Here is a 27,434-nt window from a genome sequence, read left to right as displayed (position 1 = left end):
TTGATAGGTATATAATTTTGGTGTTTTCTACCTTCCAGACCCCACATTTCTGCCTAATGGCACTCCCCCCCCCCCCCCAAAAAAAGGTATTCATTTACAATTCAGTTGTTGACGACTGTGGGAGTGAGATAAAAATTACTGGAAGTAGATATAGCCAGATATTATGGTTTGCCTTCCAAGGACTTGAGTACTGTAATGTTGACAAACCATAAAAACTTTGGAAAGGGAAATATTTTGGGGGCTATCGAGTTACAATTGTGAGAAAAGAAATAGGATCACTCAAATGCATTACATTATTTTTTTAAATATTCAAATATAATTAATATATCTACCAATGTTCTACTCCCCCTCCCCCCACCGTTCTACTATGTTCAGATCATTCCAGAAATGATCATATGGTGGTGCTTTGGGGTCAGGTGACTTTTACCCAACAGATCACATTGACTGGCTATTTAGTTTAGTTTACTAGTAATGAAACAGTGTCTTCTACCTCCATATTCTTTTAAATGAAATTTCATGGAATGGCAATGTTCTGCAGAAACGTTGATGGTGTTCCATAAGCTGGTTCTAAATGCCAAGAAAGTGATGGTGGGGGTGGAATTTTTGGAGTTCTTCAGTTTCACTATTCAAACAAGAACCCTATCAACACTCTGAAAGTTTACCCAGAATATGAACTTTTTAAGAGAAAGGGTGTTGAACATTTTGCAACGTTTGCCTTAATATATCTTTGGGAAAATGAATTTTAAGCATCCATTACCCCTAATACCAAGTATTTATTTATTATTTGTTTACTGTTATTTCCTTGATTTATTCTTCCCCTTTCTAGTGAGCCCTAGAGCAGCTATGGAAACAGACTTAAATGTTATGCCATTCCTACAACTTTCTTTAAGAAATCTCACTCCCGCTATTGATGGTGATGTACGTACTTATTTGTGAACTCACATATCTCTTAAGATGTATCAATATATGAAGTAAAAGAAGAAATAAATAGCTTTATTAAAATAGGTTTTATTCCAATAGACCTTCCCCTTTTTCTAAAAGGTGAAACTTCCATACATTTCATTCAGAAACAGCATTCTATCATAGATGTAGCGGCGGTCTACAGGTAGATTTCTGTTTTCCAATACAGGGAAATAATTGAAGGAGGTTCAGGAGTAATGGTTGGGGGGTTTCTGCCATAGCTGCCCCCACACTCTAGCTTCCTCTGCCTAGGAGAGACACTTCTACCTAATGTCAGAGCTGGCCCTGTGCCATATAATATGCCCTATTACCTGTGCTTAACTCAAGGGAGACTATTACAAAAGTGGAAGCATCAAGCCACCTTTGGCTGAACTTAAAAAGCTAAGCAAGGTCATACGTGATTAGAATTTGGATGGGAGGCCAACAAGAAATCTCTAAACTGGGTAGTTAAAAAAAGCAATCCCAGAAAAAGACAACAACAAATCAATCCATAATATTGTCAATAACATGGATGTGCCTGTGTAGATGCCAGAAAATGAGCTTCACTCAAGATGGATTTTTGTCTGCGCATTTATCTAAATGTGTAGATATCCCTTTGTGAACCTCCACTTAATGAATGGAGATACTGGAATGGGGTGAGGGCAAAGGAACTGGGAATAGGCCTGTCCCCCCCCCCCCCGCAACTTGTTTTCTGTATATGAAAAAGCAGTAATGGAAAACAACCCAGGAAACTGTTAAAAATCAGTTGAACAATGATGGGGTGGATTTGTTCTTGGCAAAGCAGTCACTTAACTGCCTCACCTCCTTCCTCATAACCCCTACTCTCCAGAACTCCAACTGGATTGCAAGAATTGGCCTTGAATCCAACCCAACTATTCTATAGGAAACCACAACAGAGGAAGAACACCCAACGGTATTATTTTATACTGTGCCAAAGGCAGAGAAAAGGAATAAAGAAGATTTTCTAGTGTCAGATATAGCTGGAAGGTCATTTTTATAATTACATATCCTAGCTGTGGGCATTTCAACTTCACCTCTGGCCCCACGCCCCTGGGTGATTCGAAGCAGTAAAGAAAAGTTTTAAGAAGTGACTTTTTAGAGCCCTGGTCAGCTACTGAATCTACATGGGCCACTTCTTGTAGAATCAACTGCAAATATTATGATAGGTTTGGGCCGCTAATGGGAACATTAATATTTACTCATCTGTCTCTGCCTATGCAGTTCCCACAATTTGATTTCACTGTGGGGAAAAACAAAAATGTTTTTGCAAGTTTGCCAGTAAAATATGTCCGTGTACTGGTTTGACTAGCTGGTACCTGTGTTGTCACTTGGACATTACAACACCATCCTGGAGTTTTGCATTGCCAGCATTAAACCTTGCTTTACAGTCACTATGTTCTATGTGCTATTTGCTGTATGTAATATTAATGCAATGTTTTCCAGAAATGTTAGATTACTACTGCTGTAATGACCTAAGAGTGTGGACAAAGGTGGTGCAGTTCAGAACAATGGCCATTGTGAGAACTGTAGCCCAGAAAATCTAGAGGGTAACAGACTAGGGAAGACTTAATACCATAAAATCCAATGGCTTCAGAGGCTATAGATGGGCAGATTACAACAATTGTGAAACAAACTAATATATTTCCCCAAACTCCAACTCTCAGCAGCTTTAGCCAGCAGGACCATTGATAAGAGTTGCTGAGAATTATAGCCCAGGAACCATTGGACAGCCACATTCCACACTCTTGATTGATTGATTGATTGATTGATTATGTGCCATCGAATTGTTTTCGATTCTTAGTTCTGTGCTTTCAAGTCTCCCAAAGGTGCATTCATCACCACTGTAACTGAGTCCATCTACCTTGCTGCTGGTCATCCTCTTCTCTTTCCTTCCACCTTTCCCAGCATTAGAGCCTTTTCCAGAGAGCTGGGTCTTCGCATAATGTGTCCAAAGTAGGATAATTTGAGCCTGATCATTTGTGCCTCAAGTGAGAACTCTGGGTTGGACTATTCAACGATCCATCGGTTTGCTTTGTTGGCTGTCCACAGTATTCTCAGGAGTCTCCTCCAACACCAAAGTTCAAAGGCATCAATGCTCTTCCTATTCTGCTTCTTCAAAGTCCAACTTTTGCTTCCATAGAGTGTCACAGGGAATATCAAGGCTTCCATGATTCCGATCTTTATATGTATAAACTTTGATCGATCATCCCATTGCTCAGCAATTGTTACTTGGCAACTCCCAACTAAATAAGTAAAATGTGGTTTGCACAGGGGGCCGGATAACTCGGTAACTAAATCCTTGTTCACAGGAACTTACTATGAAGAAATTAAGTCCTTGTTAACAGGAACATACTACTTACTGGAGTCTATGTAAATGGGACTGAGGTATATATCATGGGTAGGGGGAGACAAGCAGCCATTTCAGCCCCCCTTTCAAGAGTACCCCATTAAGCTGGCCATGTGCCTTGCCACAAGAAGTGGAAATGCACAACTCAACAAAGAATTCAGATGAAGCACACAAAACAGGAGTTCAGAAGAGGACACTGGCTGGCACAAAAAATGTATGTGCAAATACCTATGAAGAAGTGCGCTTAGAAATAATTGTAACTGAATTATGTATTATAGTCGTTTTCACCAGAGGGGAGATTGGATCAGGGACCAAGACTCAATGCATTAGTTCATTCTGCAGTCTAGAAGCTTACTATTGTTGGACTACTTAAAGATAATAATTGCTATCCCTATATATATATATATATATATATATATATATATATATACACATACATATACATATACATATATATATTTGTAAAACTGGATATAGGCTGTGCTGATCTTCAAGTAGAAAGTTGCTCTCTGTACGTAGAATGCACGACCAGTTAAGCATGCTTGTCAGTATCACTCAAGAAATGCCCCTTATTTACCCCCAAACATCCATTTCTTGATTAACCATTTTCCCTTAGGGTGATTAAAAAAAAAGAAAGAAAGAAAGAAAGAAATTCATTTAATGTCTGATTCTTTCCCACCCACCCTTTCTTCTTCACAGTTTCTGGAACTTACTCATAAATAATTTATTTCACACATTTTGTATTTGTGCTTGATGCCAAAGTTGATAATGATCCTCCTCTTATTTAGCTGTCATCTGAAAGTAGTTGCCAGATAATTCCTGGGAGAAAGTCAGGAGGCATATTCTGAGCAGTTTGTTGTCAATATGTGTGAGAGCCCGGATCTAAGTTGTTTGCGCTGCACAAGTATATCCCACAGATACAGGGTTTGGTGGTGGTGGTATTTTCATTTAAATGCCTTTTTAAAATGCTGCATCTCTGCAGAGCAGGGAAAACTGCTTTCCCACTGGCATTAGCTCCTTTCACACCTTACCTGCTGATGGCTGGGCTCAAGGCAAATTTGCTGGTGCCTTGGTGTATCCAGGGTTTAGAACAGTGTTTCTCAACCTCAGCGACTTTAAGATGAGTGGACTTCAACTCCCAGTATTCCATGCCAATGCTGGCTGGGGAATTCTGGGAGTTGAAGTCCACACATCTTAAAGTTGCTGAGGTTGAGAAACACTGGTTTAGAATGTAGTATCTCTCTTCCCCGCTCCGGCCACCACCACAAGACCTAACCCTGGTTACTTATAATTAGGCACTTTGGGGAGGAAAGTATGTAGCTGGAAAACATGTTGCTCTGCCATTATTTCGTTATCATGGCTTACATGAAGAAAGGGGTCCTTGTAGCCGAGAAGCTTCCCCTTATATTAACTGCTCAAGGTTGGTTGTTTATTTGCACATATGTACAGAAAATGTAGAAGCGGTGTGAGCAACTTATTTGATTTTCTTTTTGCATGGAGCGGAGGGGAGGGGATTTTTATTACACCAGGACCAGCAGTGAGTTAGGGTGGGCCATCAATCCTACTGCCCTCTCCTACTGGTTAACAAACAGTGAGGTTGGTGTAGTGGTTATAGTGCTGGACTAGGAGCAGGGAAGCTGAATTCTGTTCTCCTTTAGACACAAAGCCAACTGGGAGACTTTGGGCCCTCCCTGTCAGCCCTAAAAAGAAGGTACTTTCAAGCCACTTTGGTAAACGTTGCCCCAAAAAACCACAATCAAACCTGCATGGAGAGTTCCATGCGGTCACAAGGAGCTGGCATTGACTTGAAGGGCCATAACAACATTGGTCATGTAGAGCGGGTGTGTCTGGATCGTTGCACTATTTGTAACTCCTTAGCATTTTTATTAGTGAAGACCACCATATATCCTCTTCAAACTGCTTTGTGAGGAACGGGGGCATCAAAATGGTGTTATCCGGAAAGGCACCATGTTTTGTTTTGCTTTGATTTGTTCCGTTAATTTGTAAAATATGCATGCTGTTCTTCCAAACCAGGTATTTCAACCACGTGCATGCATGAGGAGGAAGGATTTAGTTCAGCTAGCTTGGGGAAGGGAAATATTAGCTTTTCATTCCCGTGCATTGCAAGCTGCATGAGGATAACTCAACTATATTTACACACCTCCTGCAGTTTATCAAAGTAAAAGAAAGGTCCGTGTCGTGCATCTAACTACAGCTTTGTTCAAACTTGTGTTTACCAGAGACACATGGGGGTCACCACAATTCTTTCAGAAATCACATTAGCTTTAATCAATTAAAACTTAAAATATTTTGCTTGGTGAAAAAGGTGCTCCAATTAACAAGTCAGATTTTTTTCAGTTTTTTTTTTTTAAATACAGGTAATCATACAATGTGTGGAAACTGTTTACTTAAAATAGGGATCACGTTTATTCAATGCCACTCCTAAGTTGTTGCCTGCTTTTTAACATGACAAATGTATTCTAATTTTTCCTTCAGATTTTTTGCTTTGTTTTAAAGTTTTAGTCCTCTGTGAATTAAATTAATATTTTAATAAATTGAGAAATGAAAAATCACATGAATAATCATTTCTATACAGAGATTGGAGCTATTGTTAAATTCATTTTAAAAATAAATTCTCAGTAAGATATTACTTCAGAGTGAAGTTGCCCACGTTGAAATACCAAGGTCAAAATCATCTTGAAAAATTCTGCCCATGTTTAATGGGCAGCATTTTGTGACTCATAGCAACAACTTTTTTCAAGATATCATTGTACTATTGGCTATAGAATACACACTGTCCTTTTTACTAATCCTGGGGCATATACAGTATGAAAAGAGAGTAACTTCTATGTTATATGTTCATTTTCCCAATGACCAACAGCAAAGCTTTACCCACTGATATGGATCCACCTCGAACCTTAAAAGAGCCTTGTACCTTTCAGGTCCAATTCTTATATACTGAGCAGGACAAAAGCTGGAAGCCATGCCTACATTTCAAATCCACTTTTCAATTCTGCTCAATGTTTGCTAGCTATGGCTAGATATAGATACCACCTCCCTACCCCCAGGTGCAACTTTGAGTGTAAGGCCAAGAAGCATTTGAACTTATCCTTGGGTTTGCCCCAACTTGAAAGAATCATAGTGAGAGTGATTTCCAGATTTAAATTCTTATGACTTACAGCATACCAAGGTGGATCTGTGTATGACCAGGTTATAACCAGCCCTATATATTGATGTGCAAAAGAGGGAGGGAAGGGTGAGAGATGGGTGAGGAGTTCCCCATCTTGGGTGGCCTCGGATAAGATTCAACCACAGGTACAGTGCCATGGGGGATTTCGGAAAGTACAAAGCCTCCAAGAAAAGAGGTACTGGGCTGGGCTAGAGGTCTATTTCCCCTTCTCTTGGTATGCCAAGCTATGCACAAGAATGATTTCAATGTCCTGTACACCCAGAAATTGAAGGACATGCTGTATCTGTCTCCTTACATGGAGACATGATAAACCAAACCTCATTTTTATTACTTTCTTCAAACAAAGCTAATAAATCAAGATCCCCAAAGATGTGTGTTATGCAAAACTTAATTGGATTTGGCACACAACCCACTAGGAGCAGCACTTATCTGACTTCAGATCAGAGAGCTTGATTTTAATGGGTGGATTTGAGTCGCCCACGTCGGTGTTGCTAAATCCTGCTTTTAAATGCAGTCTGTGTGCATATTTCTCTCTGGGAAGTGGAGGAGTTGAGCATTGTTTGGTCTTTTGTGCAATATGAATGAAAGGAGAAGCTCTCAAGAATGGAAGACAATGCCTTTATGAAGGCATGGATCTGAACTCCCTAGTGATAGGCTAATCACCTAATAAGAACTCTGAAGCTTTTTCAAACCTCTCCAAATGCTTGACAGCCTGGCACAGCACATGGCGCATTCGCCAGAGCACTTTTCTGTGCTTCTCCTATTTAGTGTCTTAGCTCTGAACCAAAGATGTGGAGAAACAGTGTAAACAGAAAGATTTTTCTTCCTCCAGTCCTTATGATACTCTCTAGTATGAAATGCCAAGCAGAAATGTACAGTCCAGGGAGGGATCACCTGTCATGCAAATGAAGATGGAATGGATGCAACAATGCAGGAGGCATACAGTTCTAAGGTGTACACTTCTGGGAGTATCATAGTCCCTTTGGGTCACTGGCTGAGACAACCAACTGTTGATAAGTAATTATTTAATGAGTGATTGCAACCTGCTCTTCTTAACAGCTTAAGTTCCTCCTACTTTACAGCCATGTGACATACATTTTGCTTTCTGAAAGGTTCCCTTGGAGTTGAGCTTAAATTAGGCTTTGCATCCTTTTCTATGTTGAAATTGCCAAGGATTGCTCTACACAGGAGAATGACAGCAAGTGGGTATGACCATATCATGTCAATATATTGTTTGGTTGCTGTTTTTATTAATAGTTTCTGAACATTTTAAGCTTATTCTAAAGATTAGACAATTATTTTTATTTGTCTTTCAGCTGAAAAGGTGGAAAACTGCACTGCCTATTTTTATGAGAAATCGCTGAGTTTTGTTAGTGCAGAGAGATGAGAGATCTATTCCAATGTCTTTTTGGTCAAAAATATTGAGCATACATGTTTACATTTCCATGTCTCCCTGTAAAATTACAAATGTACATATATATGACTGAAGGACCGTCTCATCCCCATTACATCAACCCGTCCCACACAATCATGCAGAGAGGGCATGCTACGGACCCCGTCTGCAAGAGAATTTCATCTGACGGGGTCCAGGAGGCGAGCCTTCTCTGCAGCAGCTCCTGCCCTTTGGGACACTCTTCCCCCAGAAGTGAGGTTGGTCCCCTCCCTTTTAGGCTTCAGAAAACAACTGAAGACCTGGTTTTGTCATCACGCATGGGGTGGGGATGGGAATAGTCAGTTTTGGGGTTGGCTGGTTCCCTAGTCTTACCTTTGACTGATATTATCTGGTCACAGGCTGAAATAATATCACCACCTCTTGGATTTTACTGTATTTAACAATTGTATTTTATATTTGTATTATTTATGTTTTTACTGATTTTACATTGTTTTGTTGTGAACTGCCCACAGTCCCTCCTTGTGGGGGAGTTGGGCGGTGATATAAATTTGACATATAAATAAATAAATAAATAAATAAATAAATAAATAAATAAACTCCCAAATGATATTTTTCTAAAATATTTAATCTTGTTTACATTTTGTTCCCTATTGTGAAGTTATTAGATTTTTAAAAAGTCATATTTGTTAATCCACTGTTTCTTTAAATCCACATGAAGTATCAAAAATCAAAAACCAGTAGAATACGACAAAATAAAAGGAAACTAAGTTATACTAGTACAAAGATTTGTTTTCCAGTTGAACAGGACAAACTTCCAAAATGAAAGAATGGCATATCTAATAGCTGGGCAGATTAAAACCACCAAACAAATAAACAAAACTAAGCAGGGTCCGATGTGGTTAGTACTTTGGGGGCAGACTACAAAAAATCTCACGATGGTAGCCTGGTAAATTGAAGGGGAAAAAAAATCCTAGAAGAAAGCGATGACAGGCCAACTGGATTCCAGGAGTCAAGTTTGACTCAAGGTAGAAGTTGATTTTTTTATGTAATGGCCAACAGTGAGAAAACTGACTGTTCGTGGGAAGGCTATACTACTAGTAGGACGTAACTATCCAGAAGACACTACCTATGATCTCTTCCCTGCTAGAATAGTAGTTATTAGTCCTTTTTATGTGTTCCTCCAAAAGCGTGAGCTAAAGTGTGTGTCAGGGGGGAGGTAGACAGTTCCACATTTTTTGGTCTCAGAGTTGGTTGCATTGACTGAAAAAGACAACGCAACCAACTTGTGATTGTGGACTCTGACAAAGCATGAGCTATGATCATAAGGAGATCTTCTACATCAGTGTTGTCCAAACTTGGCCACTTTAAAATGAGTGGACTTCAACTCCCAGAATTCCCCAGCCAGCCATGCTGGCTGGGGAATTCTGGGAGTTGAAGTCCACTCATCTTAAAGTGTCCAAGTTTGGACAACACTGTTCTACACACATATAGTGGAAATTTCTTTCAGATCTTGCTGATTAACATGGCACTGGAAAGAAACGACAGTTGCAAGAGTTCTAAATAATAGCAGTATTTATTTGTTTGCTGGTTTATTTTATTATTCAAATTTATATGCCGCCTATCTCACTGTACAAGTACTTCACAGCAGGCATGTTACTTGCACAGTGAATGAAGTGTTGCAAAATTGATACATTTGAATTCAACATTAGCATAGATGCTTCGAGAGTCTTTTCCAAATCTCTTCTTCATCCTGTTCCTCTAAGCCAGAGAGAAACGATACAATCTCTTCTTTTTCTCCTTTCCCAAGTCAGAAATGGGTGATAGGAGCAAGGCAGGTGTTATTATTGGGATTCTGTGTTGTAATTCCAATTCAATTCTTGCAGTGTTGTTGCTTATGTAGCTCCCAAAATAGCCATCTTGCCCAGGGAGGTCTCAAGAGGCTCACAGAAACTTTGTGGTTTGTAGAACCTCAAGAAATCTATAGGCGGGAGAAAGAGAAGAAACTAAAGGAGATTTGCTTGAGGACTGAAATAAGAATATGATACCTCCTTCATAGCTCAGACTTTTAGCTACTAAGCAACAGTATGCTCTCATTTAAAACTGACATTTTACAGATTTTTAAAACCCTTTTACTGATCCCTAGGCAATGCTGCAACCTGATACTTTCCTCTATGGTAAGGATCATTTACTCTCCCAACATCTTGTAAACAACAACACACGACAGAATCTTAAGTCTTACGATAAAATTATAGATCTACACAAGCATGAGCCAGTGGCTGAAGTATGAATGAACTAAATAGGCAATTTATAGTGTACATTTGTTTGTTTTTCTAGCAGAGCGTTTGATTTCTGCTGACTAGAGAAGTGGCTGTTGTGATCTGACTCATAATTTAAGTGAGAACGGAGGAATAAAGTGATAAATCATTCATTTCATTTGGCAAAAAGACACGAGGCAGCGTCTGGAAGGCGCTGCACAGAGGTAGATTCTGGGAGACAGTCCCACTGAGAGCAGCCTTCTGTCTGAATATTGGCAGGATTGGGATTTCTAAAGAAACTGGCACCAATCTGCTGCATTAGATTGGAGCAACCATGTTGGCAGCAAGACTTGGAAAGCTCAGTCATTAAGTAAGTAAAATCCCAACCCTTTTGACATAATTAGGTGGAATTTCCCATTATAAGAAGTGCATCTCTCTTGAGGCCCACTTTGGAACAACTTTAAAATGACTAGGAGATGCAACCTGGAAACTGACAACCTTTTTTCCAAAGATTGGTAATCTGTCCAGAATGTAAATAATGACAGTGTGGAACACAGCTCTGCCATGTAATAATGCTACCTAGTGAATTGTATATACTAACCACGGTGCTCAAATGCTTGCTATAATTGTTTCAAAAATCCACGCAGCAAGAATGGAAAACCTGCAGTCCTCAGAGTCTTTTTTAAAGGGCCTTCTGAGTACAGGGCTCAGAAATGTATGACCTAGTTTTGAGACAGGAAAATAAAAGAGCTATAGTTTGAATTCTAAAATAACATAACATTGTTTTACAGAAAGACATTCCCCAGCTCCTTTGCTCCAAATTCTGCAAAAACAAACATGTTAACAATCCTGGCCCCACCCACATGTGCATCATCACCCCAGTCAATTTTTCATAATTACTCTGTCTACCGTGGCCCTTCCTTTAAGGTTAAATGAAGCCCTTGGCCACCAAAACTTTCCCCACTGTTGCCATAGAAATTTCATTAGGACCAACTGGAAGTAATAGCTCCGTAATATAGATGAGGCCAACCTAACTCCTATATCTGACTGACTGGCTGGGAATCTGAACAGGATGAGTTGTGGTTAAAACTTGGATCTCGGAGAACCCCTGTAGCTTAGACTGGAAAGTAGGGGGGAAACATCCAGAAGAAAGCATTGGCAAACTGTTTCTGTACTGTTGCCAAGAAAACTATATGGACATGAAGTCAAACTCAATTTGAAAGTTATCTTTAACTTTACAGATGGGCTGTGTCTTTTACTTGCGTTGTGATTTGCCTACAAGCCAAATGACATGTTATATTGAAGATTTATACTTGAATGTCCAGTTATTTGGGGTCTTTCTTTTTTTAGCTGGGGAGAAAAAAAGTTAACATTCTTCTCCCCATTATATTGCTACAGCCTGATCATAGAACTCAATTACTGTATTTAAATGAAATGAATCTACATAGACCAGGCTTTCATTAAGAAAATAAAACATTAATCATCATGGCATTTCTGTTAAAACTGTGTGTCTTGGCAAGAAAAGGGTCTGTGTTTTAAGAAACAAAGACTTCAAGGCTTGATTTCCCTGGGAAAGGAATTTTCAGGAGACTAGTCAAGTCTGCTACATGCGGCTTGCACAGTTTAAAGCCTGTGCTACATCTGACATATGTAAAGTCATGGGAACCTCAAGAGAAAATGGGCTGACTCATCTCAGCTTATTAGTGCATGGATTTTTTTGGAGTAGCAGGTTAATTTTAAAATTGCCCTTGATGATTTTGAGGAACCTTCTTGAGATGTTTGCTGATATTATTTCTTATGCAGTACATTTACCCTGCTGATGAATTATAAACAGTATAAAGGGAAAAAAAATCTGTATCTCAATAGTTCAAGCCATATAGTTAGGTTTGATTAGAGGTACTGGAATAGAACAGACAAAATTAGCTGAATTGTTCTTTTCAGATGAAGAGTTCCATGCAATTCAAAACACTTTCTAATCTGTAAATTGAATTAAATAAATAAAACATCTGGCCTCATGTTTATATTTGATAATAAAATAGACAGCCCTCTCTGGCTACTTATTTCTCTATCTTTTCTCTGATTTCCATGAGACTTGACCAGATTTGCTCTGCAAAAGCCCTAGCTTGCCCAAACAAATCATCCTCTTTTTTTTTTCAAAAACAAGAAGTCATTTGTATTGTTTCAATGTAATGGGATGAATACAACTCCGTTTTTCTATATCTCACTCTGGTTTTAGACTTTGATTCAAATTGGACTACTTCTAGCATAACCTGTGTTGGTCTGGATCCTTCTCTTGAACAAAATAGGGTAAATAGTCTCTACACAGCCATACTGTCTAGCCCAGTTTTTTCAAACTTGGCAACTTTAAGAAGTGTGGACTTCAACTCCCAGAATTCCCCAGCCAGCAGAGTTGAAGTCCACACATCTTAAAGCTGCCAAGTTTAAAAAACACTGGGCTAGCCATAGGCCCTTTCCTGGCATCTTCCTTTCAAGAAAACCACTCTTGCAGATAATTTGCAGTTAGTCATTAGCGAATTTAGATCAGTTTGTAAATTCTAAAGGAATTTTCATAAAGCAACACAGTTTTTATATCTAAAAAAGCTTCATTCCAACTGCTTTGTGTATTCTTGCTTTGTTTTAGAACAGATTATTTTACTTGACATTCTCCAATGTGTTCAGATATTGTTGATGTTTGTAGAAATACACATCAGAATTTACAATACAGAACATTAATCAGCAGAAATAATGCTGTGTCATTATATCCGAAAGGAAGCTGATGTAAGAATGGAAGGAAGCTGATGAAAGATGATGAAATATGTATACTAGGATGATGCAATGTATGTTCCTATTGGCCATTGGATGTATAAATGTACATTTGTATCTGTATACTTTCTCTCAATTTCTCTCACGCTCGCTATTCTACATTGAACTTGGATTGGATACTATTATATTGACTCATTGGACCGCTGTGGAACTGCTGTATGCTGTTCGTCAGAGGACTTCTGTATGTTGCTGTATGTATGTAACTAGACACTGAAAACTAATTATTGTGTCTGAGTACGTTCTTCAACTAGGACTTGAGGACATAGTGGATGGATTCCTGCTTTAACCAAGCAAACCTTGACAAATATGACTTCCATTATCCACTCCACGTTCCCACTGTGGTTGGAGTCCAACATATCCAGAACAATCAAGGTTGTAAAAGGTTTTTAAAAACAATGAGGCAACAACTTTGATCCCTTTTGGACAATCTCTCATTTTCTCTCTCTCTCATCAATCTTACCATATCATTTTCCATTAATCAATTTTTAAACCAGTTCCAAAAAGGTACCAGCCCTGAGCATCACATTTCTCTCAATTTCAGAGATTCTCTGGCAGGTTCCTAAGATCAAGAAAGCCAGGAATATATTTTCACTGACTGTGTGGCTATGCTCCTGAAATGCTGGGAGTTTTATAGCTAAATCTTATGGAACTATGAAATCTAAGGTCCTTTCTTCCCTGACAATTTATGGAGTCTTCTAGTGTCATCCAGACATCATTGTGCCAACATAATAGTAATGAAGACAACCTTTCTCTTATCTCCACAGTGACTAAATGTGGCTTTAAGATGGTAAGAAAATAGCCTGCAACATATCTTTTCCTACTACCAAAAAATCTGGACAACAAGAAGAGGCATAAAAAAAACTATCTGGATCTGATTAAAACAAACAAACAAGTATCTGCATTTCCATTAAGTCTGGAATTTCAAGACTTGGTGATATTGTTAGTTAATACACAATCCAACTTCTTTATTCTGATGCCTTCCAAATGTATTACGCTACAACTCCCATCATCCATAGCTTCCTAGCTTGAATTATGGAGTTACCCTCTGGCATTCATCTCCCCATCCAAGCATACTTGATAAGGTCAATTATGTCCAAGTCTGATCTTTGTGGGATGATCATCTGATGAAGTCTTGGAGGTGGTCTTTTCCCATCACCTCTCCCACTCTCTGGAACTCCCTTCTAGTAGAACTTCAGTCTGCTTCATCTCTTCTGTGCTTTAGGAAACTTGTAAAAACTTTTTCATCTGGCACAGGAGGAGGGTGCTTCAGAATATGCAGGTGAAGGTCTGAGGCACATATGGTGTATTTATATGGATTTTGTTTTTATATGTATTTCGGGTTTGGGATTTTAAAATTCATCATTGTTATATGCCTAAGGCCTTTGGGAATGGACAACATACAAGTATAGAAAACAAATAAATAAATAAATGCATTTGTATTTGGAGACCATCAAGGGAGGTTTAGGGCCATCCTTTCAATAACATCACAAATCTGTTTGGCTTTGATGAACTACAAGTGTTGTTTTTGTAGCAAGAAGCTAATAAGATCTATCACACATAGGGGAAACTTTGCCTTGGTAACTGGAAACATCTCAGATACTGTCATCAAATCACTGCAGAGCCATTTAAGGAAGAGGAAAAAATCCAACTGCTCAATAAAGACTGGAAATGAGATTTTTGAACCCTGCTAAATCTATAGTTGGGGATAACAACATGTTAGCATTTGAATACATTCAAAACTTTGTGTTCCAGCTGAAGAGGCTAATTCCACACCATCTCCTCTACCATTCAGGGTGAAGATTTAAAACTGCAATCATGGGAATGAAGTGGAGGATCAGCAGATGGATCTGCTCTTCATTGGATATTTATTTATTTATTTATTTATTAAATTTCTCACCCGCCCATCTCCCCCCAATGGGGGAACTCTGGGCGACTCACAACAAACATTAAAAACAGAAATATATATATAAATACATAAAACATAAATTAAAAGCATTACTAAGAAAAGGGGAAGGAGAGTCCAAGAAATGAAAAATCTGAGGCTGAAGACAGGAGGCCTCTATGGGGCTAGCCATCCCCATGTTTGAGGTATTCCCTCCCCACCCCAGGCCAAGTGGCAGAACCAGGTCTTCAAAGCCCTACGGAAGGCCAGAAGTGAGGGGGCCAATCGCACCTCCGGGGGCAGAATGTTCCAAAGAGGTTTCATATGGTGAAACTCAATATGGTGAAACCCATATGGTGAAACTCAATATGGCCATCTCTCTGGAAACTGAAATGGCACTCATTCTTACTGCATAAACTTCTTTTCAGCCTTCATAAATAAAATTACACAGCAACTTTTTATATCTCTACAGTTCACATTTTCAAGAGCTGCCATAAGCTGGATTGTTTTAGGACCTTTGGCTTTCCAGTATGATCATAAAATATGTTACTTTAAAAAAAAAAAGACTTGATCTCTATTGGGAATTGATCATAGAGGTAGATGGGATGGAAGATAGAGAATAGAATTCTGACAAAATTTCTTTATTTCACTGTTTAAAACCACAGTTGCCTGGATCCCTTTACATGATAGTAATTAAACTATGCAATGAATTTAGAATTTCAGTGAAGGTATTAGAAACATAAGAAGGTTCTTTTGGATCATCCCCAAAGATCTATTTAATCTTTCATCATTCTTTCCCAAATGGTCAATTTGGTGCTGTCGGAAAACTCATATGCCTGTCCTTGGTTTAAGGAAACTTTCTCCCCTGACCCAAGTTATTATTGCATTACAGTTCTATAAAATCTGGTATGTTTTCTCTTTATTTGGCAACAGTCTGGCCATGATAAGTCTTGGTTTGTTTAATCATGGTTTGTTAAATAAACTTTAACTGGTTTGGTTCATATAACTTGATAAAGAATGATAACCAAGCACAATGTTTGGAAAGAAAGAAAGAAAGAAAGAAAGAAAGAAAGAAAGAAAGAAAGAAAGAAAGAAAGAAAGAAAGAAAGAGAAGGAAAGGAGGGAGGGAGGGAGGGAGGGAGGGGGACAATGATAGAAGAAAATAACAATTATATTGACATTACCTTGTGAGGCCCTAGTTGTGTTCCCTGCATAAAGTTATATGTGGCACCTTTTCTTATTAAAGCACCTTTTCTGATTAAACCAATGATGTTAAATTGACATAAATTACATCACTTCTATCATTACTTTAATATGCCACAAATGACTTCAACTGCATCCATGCACCTCATGCACGTAAATAATGTCTATTCAAATGATGTCACCAAGCAAATGACAAAAATGAGGCAGATGACACCACTTATGTCATCTGCATTGCTGCTTTAGATTTGAAGGCCGAGGGGTGCTTCAGAGCTCATGGTGGCATGAATGTAATACCTGTCTGCAAATTCTTTAAGGGACTGCACCTAAAGGTGCACCTGTCCAAGGTGTTGCAGAGAGGTACCGTGGTCATTTTCTGAAGCCTTTTTTTTTGGAGGGGGGCCTTTGAATCTGAAACATTACAAAACCCAAATATTTTTATTGTGAGGAATCATTCCTTTCCAACCATCGTGTTATTTGTGGGGGTGAGAGGGAATGATAGGTTAGTCAGTTCAGACCAAAACCTTTGGCTCTGAACTGCAAATCTAAGTAGGACAGAATAAACTAAATATATATCTAATATGATGTGGCTAAATTTATGCTCTGCTGCTCTACATTGGCAAATGTGCTTCTGACAGTGATACTCAAAACCTGTTGTCATTCTGATGTAATCAATCAGACAAGCAACTGTGCTGGCAAGAACTGGGTTTGTGTTTTCCATCCAAATCAGTGTCATCAGTCAAGCAAGCACTGGCATTTCTGAGATGCTTAGAAAACTCCCACAGAAGTTGCCTTTATTATGGCAAACATTGTAGTCATTGCAGCTTTATGAGGAGCTTCGTTCTATAAAAGAAATTTACCTTGCAGTCATGATACATCAGTAGAATCCAGAAGAGCTCCTTGTGCAATGCCGAATCTTTTATTAATATGTATGTCTCTATACACTTTGATACAAAGGGCCTGTTTCAGATGTGACTATGAAAAATTTCTAATATGCATATATTCATATAAACATAGCATGCAGATTTATTTATTTATTTATTTATTTATTTATTTATTGCAATAGTGGTTTAGAAAAAATAAACAGCAATACCAATATAAATATAAAAGCGTAGGCATTCCAGATCTACCATCTGCACCAGAAGGCCATTGGAAAAGGATAGTGTTCGTGCAAAATTCAAGCAAGTTAGGGGCTCCCCTCGTATCAGGGGACAAGATGTTCCTCTGGGCCCCCACCAGACAACACGGTCCCAAATCAATTTAAGGGAGAGACTGAACAGGGAGATATCAAGGAAGAAGGAGAACATATGAGGACTTGGCACCTTTTCATCAGTGAAAGCCACTGTTCTTTCATTGATGTGCCAGGGTGACATGATGTTCTGAGTCATTGGGAGGCCCAGAGGGAAAAAAACCCCTAAATCTGTTTTTGTTTTATTTACACGTAAACCTAATTAAAATTAAATATAATTATTGCCCTAGTCAGTCTGTCAGGTGAATTTATATACTTAGAATCCTTGGGGTTCTCTGAGCTTGGTTGTTTTCTTGAAGATGTTTCATTACCCAACTAGGTAACATCTTCTGTGCTAGAAGGGAGTGGGGTTTGCTCTCTGTTTATATACTGTAGCTTGTCCTGTTAGAGCTTTATTTACTAAAGCTGACTAAGTTAAGTAACTAAGCTTAACTAAGTTAACTTAAATAAGCTTTATATACTTGCTCTAACTAAAAAAAATGCCCCTATTACTCAGCTGCCAGATTTTAAAATATGTAATTATTTTAATTAAAAAAAAACTATAAAATCAGCAGGTGCCAAATGCTGTAAGCTTGCCTTTATGAGGTTTAAAAGGGATAATATTTCTGAAATAGTACCTCCTAATATCAGACTTGGTCATTCAAAGTGATGCTTGCTTTCAGTGATAAAGGTATTTAATTCATTTATTAATCGATGCATTAAAAGACTAATACATATGATGCATCAGTTGAATTTTCTTTTAAAAAGTTCCATTATTTACAACAGTGGGTAGCAAACTGCTATCCTTCAGATGTTCTGAACTTCAGCTCTCACAATTCCTTGCCATTCACTGTACTATAAAAACATGGAAAAACATCTGAAGAATACCAAATTATGTATCCTCTTGAACTGCAGCTTCTAAACCTATTTATTGCCATTAGAATCAAGACTAAGTTACACTTATGAGGGCAAGCCCAGAATATTTGGGTGCCTGAGATTGAACTCCAAATTGTGACTCCTGCCACAAGATGTCTATATGTAAATTGTATATTTTAATTTAATTACATAAATGTGTATGCCATTCAGCTTCCAAAATCCATTGCATATGAGCCCGGATTGTGCAGTTAATAATTCAGCTCAAATATAGACCCTGCAGGAAAGTATACATTGGCTTCCTCCTGCATGTAAGGGAGCAATCTGGACACCATCCAGTTTGGCTCTGAAATAAAATTAGAATGAGTGGAAAACAATATTGTCATGAAGTTGGCTGTCCCAATAGCTTAACTCTTTCCTGCTCTAGTTCCTTTATTCCAGGTCACTTTTGTCACACAGCATCCTTCCAAGGTAAATGGATGACAACAAGGGTGTCTGTGATGGAGGGTTCAAAAAAGTCAAGAGGGCACCCATGACTGTGCAGTCAAAGTCCTGCATCTTTTTGACTTGCATTGTATCTGTGTTTCACATTAAAAAAGGACAGGCCTTTGATTGCACAATCCCAGCTGCCATCTTAGTTTGACTGTCTGTGCAGATGCCCCTGAGTGCTGAAGCCTAACAGATTCTATAAGCCCTGAGGCTGCCCCTGGAACCTCAAGAGTTGGTTGGAGTTGGGTGGTGTCAAAACTGAATAAATAGATAAATGAGAAATTAATACTTTAATACTGGTACAGCTTACAATGACTTAAGGCTATGGAACCCATGAGCTGGGGACCAAATGAAGACAAGGTCATAGGGTCATAGCAGAAGAGACATACTCCCATGGCATGTTTTTCCTGTGGTTAGGTTAAACTACAGTGGTGAAATCCAAAAACAAATTTTATATTCATTTTGTTCCTTGGATCTTTTCAGAAGTGAGACCAAACATGGATTATTAAATTCTCTGCATGCAAAGTATGTGCTGTTTAATTGGGCATATTTTTTTTTATGCTACTGCAAATGTCAGTATAAACAGTCTCCTAAACATTAGATTTATGTATTTATCTCAGCATATTATTGCTAGTGACAGATAATAATTTATTAAAATAGTTCAAGACTTAATTTCAGTCCTTCAAAACATCGCCTACCTTAGGGCACAATGTGGCTAATAACTAAGTTAATGACATACAAATAAGCCCATGAAATGTTGAGAATTAAAGTATTTCATAAAAAGGCTGAGTTGAAATGAGTACTCAAGTCTTTTGCCTTTTGTTCAGGACTACTTTTCAAGGATACTGAGAGCTGAGATTCTCAACCTGCTTAATCATGGTGTCTAGCAAAGTTCCACCCAAACAACTGTGTTCTTAGTGTGTTTCTGTCTATTGTAGAGGAGCCTATTTTGGCAGACTGTAGCATTTCCACTTAAGAAAAAAAGAAAAAGAAAAATCAATTATCGTTCCCTCTCACTGCTGAGGGCTATCTTCTTTTTTTTCTCCCAGATGACACCAGAGTGTTTCACTCAGAGTAGGTTTCAGAAGGCATTTGGAATAAGCAGTCTTTTGGAGTCAAGAGTGCCTTTGAATTTTGGAGAATATATGGAGTGTGGACTCACAAAATGGCTGTCATGAGCAACTAGCTTCTTCAAAACAACGACTGCCATGCTGACTAGCTTCTTCACAAAATGTGACCCCCACCAATCGACACCTTTACCAGAAAGGGAACCATTCTCCCAGTTCTCCACCATCATGTGGAACCTTTGTGGGACCCAATGGCATTCCTACAAATAAATATGATGCATGAGTGTTCTGCTTTTCCTTCTGACAGACCACCTTCTTATTTAACATTTTTCCTTTAATATATATATATATTATATAGTCAAATGAGGCAAGAATCAGCACCCATGGGGTAGATACAGAGGCATCCACAGAGTGGAATGTAAGTGTGTGAGACATATAGAAAAGAGCTGATGCTCCCGCTGCCATCTTGCTGATTTTGATACATACATGCAACCCACATGGAAACCTCTGGGTAGGAACCTATAGAGGTATCTAGGGCACACTTGGGCCTGATATATGCATGTGTATGTGTCCGTGTTCATGCACTTACTTGGACACGTGTGTGAATGTCCTCTCTGTCCAGTGGTCTGCAGTCTTCCTGGATTCCCATATCTCCATTAAATCCTAATGGAAGACAACATGAAGGAACTCCTCCCTCTTTTTGATGTATTGTCGAAGGCTCCCTCTTTTTCTTCCCCCTAGAGAGAAGCCTTCAGGATGATGGAAAGATGCCTAACCACATCCCTTGTCAGCTGTAGCACTTCCTGCTCTCTAAAAGAATAAAGTAACCTCAAAAATACCAGCAAGAGCAATTCTAAAAATTGCTGAAAGAAATTCTAAAGAATTCTATCTTGAGAATAAGGATAGAAAGAAAGAGTTACTTTTACTTGGAAATAAATGTTTTAAAAAACTGCACAGCAGATTCTGACACCACTTTAGTGTTCATAAACATGTGGCCTTTGGGTGGATCCATTCTATGAAGCTGCTCTTGAAGTGGCATATACAGAATGTTATATCCATTGTGGATTGTATAAAATCTCTGTAATGTTGGCATTAAGCATCCTATTTCAGCAGATCAAAGGTCTTACTCAGTCCAGGATTTTGCTCCCTGAGTAACTTAGTCAAGATGTCAGTGAGCTAAGAGCTATTCATGCTCAGCTGATATTCACTAGTATGTCATACTCAGTGAAATGCATAATAACTCTCCTTTCTAATAATGGAATTCTCCTTTCCTTTCCTTTCCTTTCCTTTCCTTTCCTTTCCTTTCCTTTCCTTTCCTTTCCTTTCCTTTCCTTTCCTTTCCTTTCCTTTCCTTTCCTTTCCTTTCCTTTCCTTTCCTTACAGCAGCACCAGTTGCATCCTTGTTTCTATTAAGTTTCCAGTCACTATCTCATGATTTCCCAATCAGCTACTGACAGTTAAAACCCCATCCATATAGATGTGGTTAGAACATTTCCCCCTCAAATATGCTTTATTCAATGCTTGATAACAAATAGTGGTGGTGGTGATGCTATATTATGAAAAATGTGCAGTTGGAGGTGAGTTGGGCTCTCCCCTTGTTACAGTTCAGAAGAAGACTTCAAACAACCTTTTATTTGGGCCTTTTAAGGCTGTAACATTCTTATGTTGTGGGGTTTTTTGGTTTTTGTTGGTGGATTAAATTTTATTGCTTATTACTATAATTTTGTAAACCACCAAGAGCCACTGGAATTATATATCCTATAAACCTACTATATATATAAACATTGAACATTGCTTGCCATTTTAAATTCCCTTGAACCTAGTTTGGAGTGATCAATTTGAAGTTCTTTGTCTTTACGATTCCTTTTCATTTTAGCAACCAAAAGTAATTTGACGTTATCAGCAAACTTTACCTCCATCCCAAATAATTTATGAACAAGTTAAAAAGGAATGGGGCTATACATATCCTTAGGGGTCCCATTGTTGACCTCTCTACATTATGAGAATTGATCATTGATTTCCTACTGTCTGCTTTCTTTTCTTTAACTAGCTACCAACCCAGAAGAGAACCTATCTTCTTATCCATTGGCTGCTTAATTTTTCAGGAGTTTTTGGTGAGGGACTTTGTGAAAACATCTTTTTAAACATCTAAATGTCTACCAGATTTCCCCAGTCCATCTGCTGCTGGGCTTTCAAAGACTCATTCAAGGTTAATGAAATTAGGCTTCCGTTTGCTGAAGCTGTGTTTATTTTTCTTTGATATTCTTAATTATTTCACCTTTAATTCTGCTTTCCACCAATTTATTTAGACCAGATGTTACGCTAACTGATCTTTATGGAATCTCCTATTGAACATTTCAATTCTTAAAAAAATCTTTAAGGATAATTCTTTAAAAACTTTGGGACAGTTTCCAACTTACACAGCGGTTTGCACTATACCCAAGGGAGGGGAGGGCGGGGGGGGGGGTTAATCAAAAAGTCTAGATGACAGTTGCTACCACATGATTGAAGTCGGTGCCCTTTTTATGTGCATGCCAATTTCACATACATGTTCAACAGGACAGGGCTTCTACTGTATGGTCACAACCCCATCTTGACTGTTTTGACTCTCCTCCCTATGACACAGCTAACTGCATCTGTTGCTCTTTTAAACATTCTCATCTTCTTAATTTATTCCAGGATCTAGTCTTGAATCCTGCTGACTTTGCCAATTGTTTCACATAGGGGGTTATAAAATGGTTCCTTATAACTCTTACACTTCTCCTTGTTGTTCCTATTTATCCAGGAACTCAAGACATGTAAGAACGAATATCCTGACTTTTAATTCAGAAACTGAACTTTAGTTTCTATACTAAATGTCTCAGATCTCATTTTCAGACACAAGTGCGTACATGTACACTCCCCAGTTCAGAGTCTCACTTGGCCAGGTTATGCTTCCATTCCAGAAGAATCAAGGGAGGAGACCAACTGTGCCCAGCACCTCACTCTTTATGGCTCTGGAGTACTGCAGTTCCCACTTAATTTCGTAAACTCTAACAAATCTTGGAAAGCCAGTTTGGTGTAGTGGTTAAGACACCCAGCTAGAAACCAGACCATGAATTCTAGTCCCGCCTTAGGCACAAAGCCAGCTGGTTGACCTTGGGCCAGTCACTCTTTCTCAGCCCTGGGAAGAAGGCAAGGGCAAGCCACTTCTGAGATCTTGCCAAGAAAACCGCAGGGACTAGTCCAGGCAGTCATCAGAAGTCAACACTGACTCGAAGGCACCACAAAAACAAACAGACAAACAAACAAACAAGCAAACAAAAATCTTGGCCAGACCCAGTTTAGTACTTTTCTTACATCTCTTAGTGCTTTTGCACATGGGAGCTGTTGTTTGGTTCATTAGGCCTGTGATCCATTTCTTGTTTTGAGATCCATCTCCTGTTGAGTTTTCTGGTATGTTTCTACATGGTGACTAAGATGAAACCTGCCAGAACGAACTTTCTAACACTATAGCCTACTTTATGAGCATCTCGTGTACTCTTCTTTCATGCAGGTCCATTCATACCCTCACAAGCCAATGAGACTTGGCCACACAATGATGGATGACACTAAATGAGAGGGAAAGTGATACTTTCTAATCATATCTATATCAGCCCCTTTCTTATTGAGCTCAGAGTGGCATACATAGAAGCTAGGTGTCCCAGTTTATCACCACAACAGCCCCTGAGGTAGGTTCAAAGAAGAGGGACCCAATAACATGGCTAAATTGTGGCTTGATTTCTGATCTTTTTCAGGATAGAATCTGGCCTGATTTTAATAGATGTCCTTCAGGATACTTTTATATTCTCATTGATAAGTCAGATACATTCAGATTTAAAATCCTGTGGCTTTTCCATTTAATGCCTGAGCTTGACTGATTTTGAGAGAGTTGAGTCTTTAGACTTCCTTGAGTCTTTAGTCTAGACTTTAGTCTTTGAGAGAGTTGAGTCTTTAGACTTAGACTTACAGATCTAAGCTCTAGACTCACATTGTACAACTCAGGTTTATCTAAAGCAGAGTTTTTCAAACTGTGTTCCATGGAACCCTAAGGGGGAGAAAAGTTCACCTGAATGCAGCCAATTTAAAAGACCTTGGATCAACATTTGTCCAATGCACAGTAGAACTTTCACTCTAGCCAGGTAACACATTTAGCTCTTATCTTTATTAGGAGAGAGATTTAATGGGGTATCTTAAAAAAAACACACACCTCTAGCCCTCATGCATTGGAGAAGTTGAATGTTCTCTCCTGCCATTCTTATTCAGTCTGGTGCAAGGTCTTGATTATGCCTCTATTAACTAACTGCCCTAGTAAGTTAGAAGATTTTATTCTTCTCTTTTTACCTGGTAAGTCAACAGTGGTTTCTAGGAAAGTTGCAAAATTTTGCTCAGTCACTACGGTAGCTCAATGTGGGATTGCATTGCTCTCTTGCATTGTGCAGTATGGATGTTACTGTATACGTTTTTTTTTAGTTTCATTATTTTAAGATACAGACTTTTAGGGTGTTGCAGGTTTTATGGGCACCAGACATAAGTACATAAATGCCTAACTTCCAACACACTAATCAGTATATCACAGTGACTTACTCTGGTTTCGTGTGGGTAGGAGGGATGAATGAATGGACGGATGAATGAAACACTATGGAAACTGCTACCAGGTTGATGAAAGAATGGCTGAAAACATACAACCAGGGTTAATTGTCCCCCAATTCAGTCAAATCCTTAAAATTCGATGGGGGAACTTACAGTTCAACTGATTTTTGTGATGTGATCTTTTAATGTAGCACTTGCTGCATTTGTTGTCAACCTTTTTGAAAAAATGCTCCTATAGAGAAGGAATGAAGCCAATAAACCTTGGTGAAACAGAAGTCTATTTTTTTTTTTTCAGGAAGAACATGAAAGGGCAAAGGAGGAGGAGGGGGTAGGAAATGTGATTTAATAAGTGATACCTAGTAACATAATTATATGGTTTTAAAACAGTTCTAGTTCACTTGTCTCAGCAAGAAATGCTGGTACATGTGAGAAATAATTTATATTGCTTACTACAGGTTTTTAATCCTGGCAAATGCTTCTCTTCGTACAGAGAGGTGGGAAACACTTGCATCATAGTGATTAATTATATGTATTAGCACAAAGACACAACATGTTTTGGATCCTGAACCGGGGAGATATGTGCTTATTGTTAAAGCAGTTCTCTCTCAAATAAGTGGGGGTGTTGATTATTGTCAAAAACTTGAAACAACCTGCTGTTTAAAGCCAGGTATCTGTCAAAATATATAGCACGATCCAAGTAATGAAGGGTTTTTCCCCCCTTTTTTCCAAATTAATTTCCTTACCGTGTAGCGAAAAAAATGGATTGCCAGCTGCCTATTTGCCAGAGAAAACAATAATCTGTTTTTTAAGGGCCTCTTATCACATGGGAGTATGTCCACTAATGTTGCGATCATGATCATAACCTTGGTGTGTATAGTACTTAAATAGAATTATGTGAACTATATACTCCCCGTTAATTAGCCCAAATTGGGAAGGGGTGGGGTGTATTAAAGGGGCTTACTCTTTTTGGCAACTACTTCCTTCTTTGGGTCATGATCACCTGATCACATAACAGTGAGGTAATTAGGCAATATTGGTCATGTTATCATGCAACACTGAATGATCAGGTGGCCATTTACCTATTGGTATCTTAGGGAAGGATATTCAGACATCACTGAGGAGCAGTAGATCCCGAATATAAACAGCCTAGGTATTTTTTGCATCTTAAAGGTCTTTCAGTATGCCTTTACTCCTATCTGGAGGCCTTCAGTTGATAAAGAGGCGAAAGTGTAGCCATTTCAATACTGTATCTACTATCGCTAATGTAATGGAGCAAACTTTGTTTTTTTGTTGCTCCAGATGAAATAAATGTTGGTAATTCTCTGATCATATAAGCTGTTTAAAAAGTCAACCTTGAAAGTACTGGCCCTCATAAAAAGTTTTTGAGGAGAAACTGGAGGCTGCAGTAGCTTGTTTCTTGCATCATCTCTCAACCATCATTTTGCATCATAAAACTAGATGTCCTTTGATATCTATTCCAACTTTTTAACTCCAGCTTCAGCTTGTACTCTACCAACTGGCAGAATTGTTAGCAAAAAGGTTCCCCCCCCCCTTAATTTGTGTGTATTTATTTTGCTATATCACAATCGGTGTTGTAGATAGCAGTTTTTCAGAGTAACATAGATATAATCCAAGAGAAACTAAAAACAACGAAAAAGCTTCCTGCCCCAAGGAGCTTAAATCTAAATTTTGACAGTAAGAGAAATAGCAAAGAGATGGGAGAGGTGAATATGGTGAAGGATTAAACTGAGTCAATGTAATTGCATGTAGGTTAGGCTTTGTTTCATTTAGAGGTGAGGATTAAAGGTTTAAGCCAAAAGATCCAAGGAAGAGGTAATGTTTAAGCAGGGAGTTGGAAAAGAAAGTGGAACTTATTGCCAAAAGACACAGTGATCCAGTAATTTAGTGTTTTTAGAGAGTAGGAATAATAGTCCATACCTTATAGAGTATATGTAGTCCCAAACTCCATTTTCCAGACTCCAGAACTGGGGCATGCTTAGGGTTCTTGATTGTGCCATTTTTCCAGTTTCCTCCCTAAACATAAATGCTCAAAATATTTTGAGAAAAAGAAATCCTCTCCAAAAATAAAGGATTAGGTTTAGGGTTGCACAATTTCAGAAGCAATATCCAAAACCCTGATGTCACAGTTTTTTAAAACTTGGCAGTGCCAAAATATTTTAATTGTTCAGGTGAAATGTGTAGCATAGATATTAGCCAAAATCATAACCCTTTAATTATATGGTCTTTGCAGTTTTATGGATATAGATTTTTTTGGTGCTCCGTCTCTATATTTACCCTATATTTGCAGAGAGATCACAAGATGTCTCAAAATAATCACTGTGCTTAATTGGAGCTAAATTATTACATGAGGCGTCTGACTATACTGCTTTTTTTTTTTTAACAACAGAATTACATTGTTTAAGCTAAATTGAGCTTAGTCTGTGACAGGAGTCTAGTTTTCAAAATTGCAAGTTTAAAGGGAGGCAACATTCATCACACAGTTATGAATTCCAGCAGTATTTTTAAAACTACACCATTCTTTGCATTCAGCTATAAATGTGAAAAAAAATTCATCATGTAATTTTCCATCCCAACCATTTTTGAACAATGCAGATACTAATTAATACTTTTTAAATTCATCCTCAAAGAGTAAATAAGCTAAACAGCCTGAGTTAATTTACCTTTCTCCACCTCAATGCCCTGCTTAAGATTATTGGAATTTACAGCCAGCATCATCCTTAACCAGGCTGGCTGGGAATTTGGGGAGTTATTTTCAACTCTCAAGGATACCAGGTTGGGCAAAGGTGAGGTTAAAGTTTGCATGATATTCACAAGATTTCTGGAATTCATGGAAATTTGAAGATCTTTCTTCTTGCCTAATTCTGAGATAGGACATACAAGAGATGTGGCATTTACCGCCATCCGTTGGGTATGGTGATCTGTGGATCCGAATGACTGCAATCAGCTGAGAAGCTAACTGCATGACCAAAGGCCAGCCTCTCAGTCAACTGGAAAATGGCCAGATCTGGGCTGGTAGTGGAGGGATGAACCTAGGTGGCAGCAGTATGCCAGGAAACCATTTACTGCCACCTAGTGGTTCTCTAGATGTTTGCAAC

The sequence above is a fragment of the Python bivittatus genome, unplaced genomic scaffold (genome assembly GCF_059951505.1).
Source record: "Python bivittatus isolate LINGU-HERP-01145 unplaced genomic scaffold, Pbiv_v1 ctg000700_np1212, whole genome shotgun sequence".
Lineage (NCBI taxonomy): Eukaryota > Metazoa > Chordata > Lepidosauria > Squamata > Pythonidae > Python > Python bivittatus.
Note: the sequence above shows the minus strand (reverse complement) of the source record.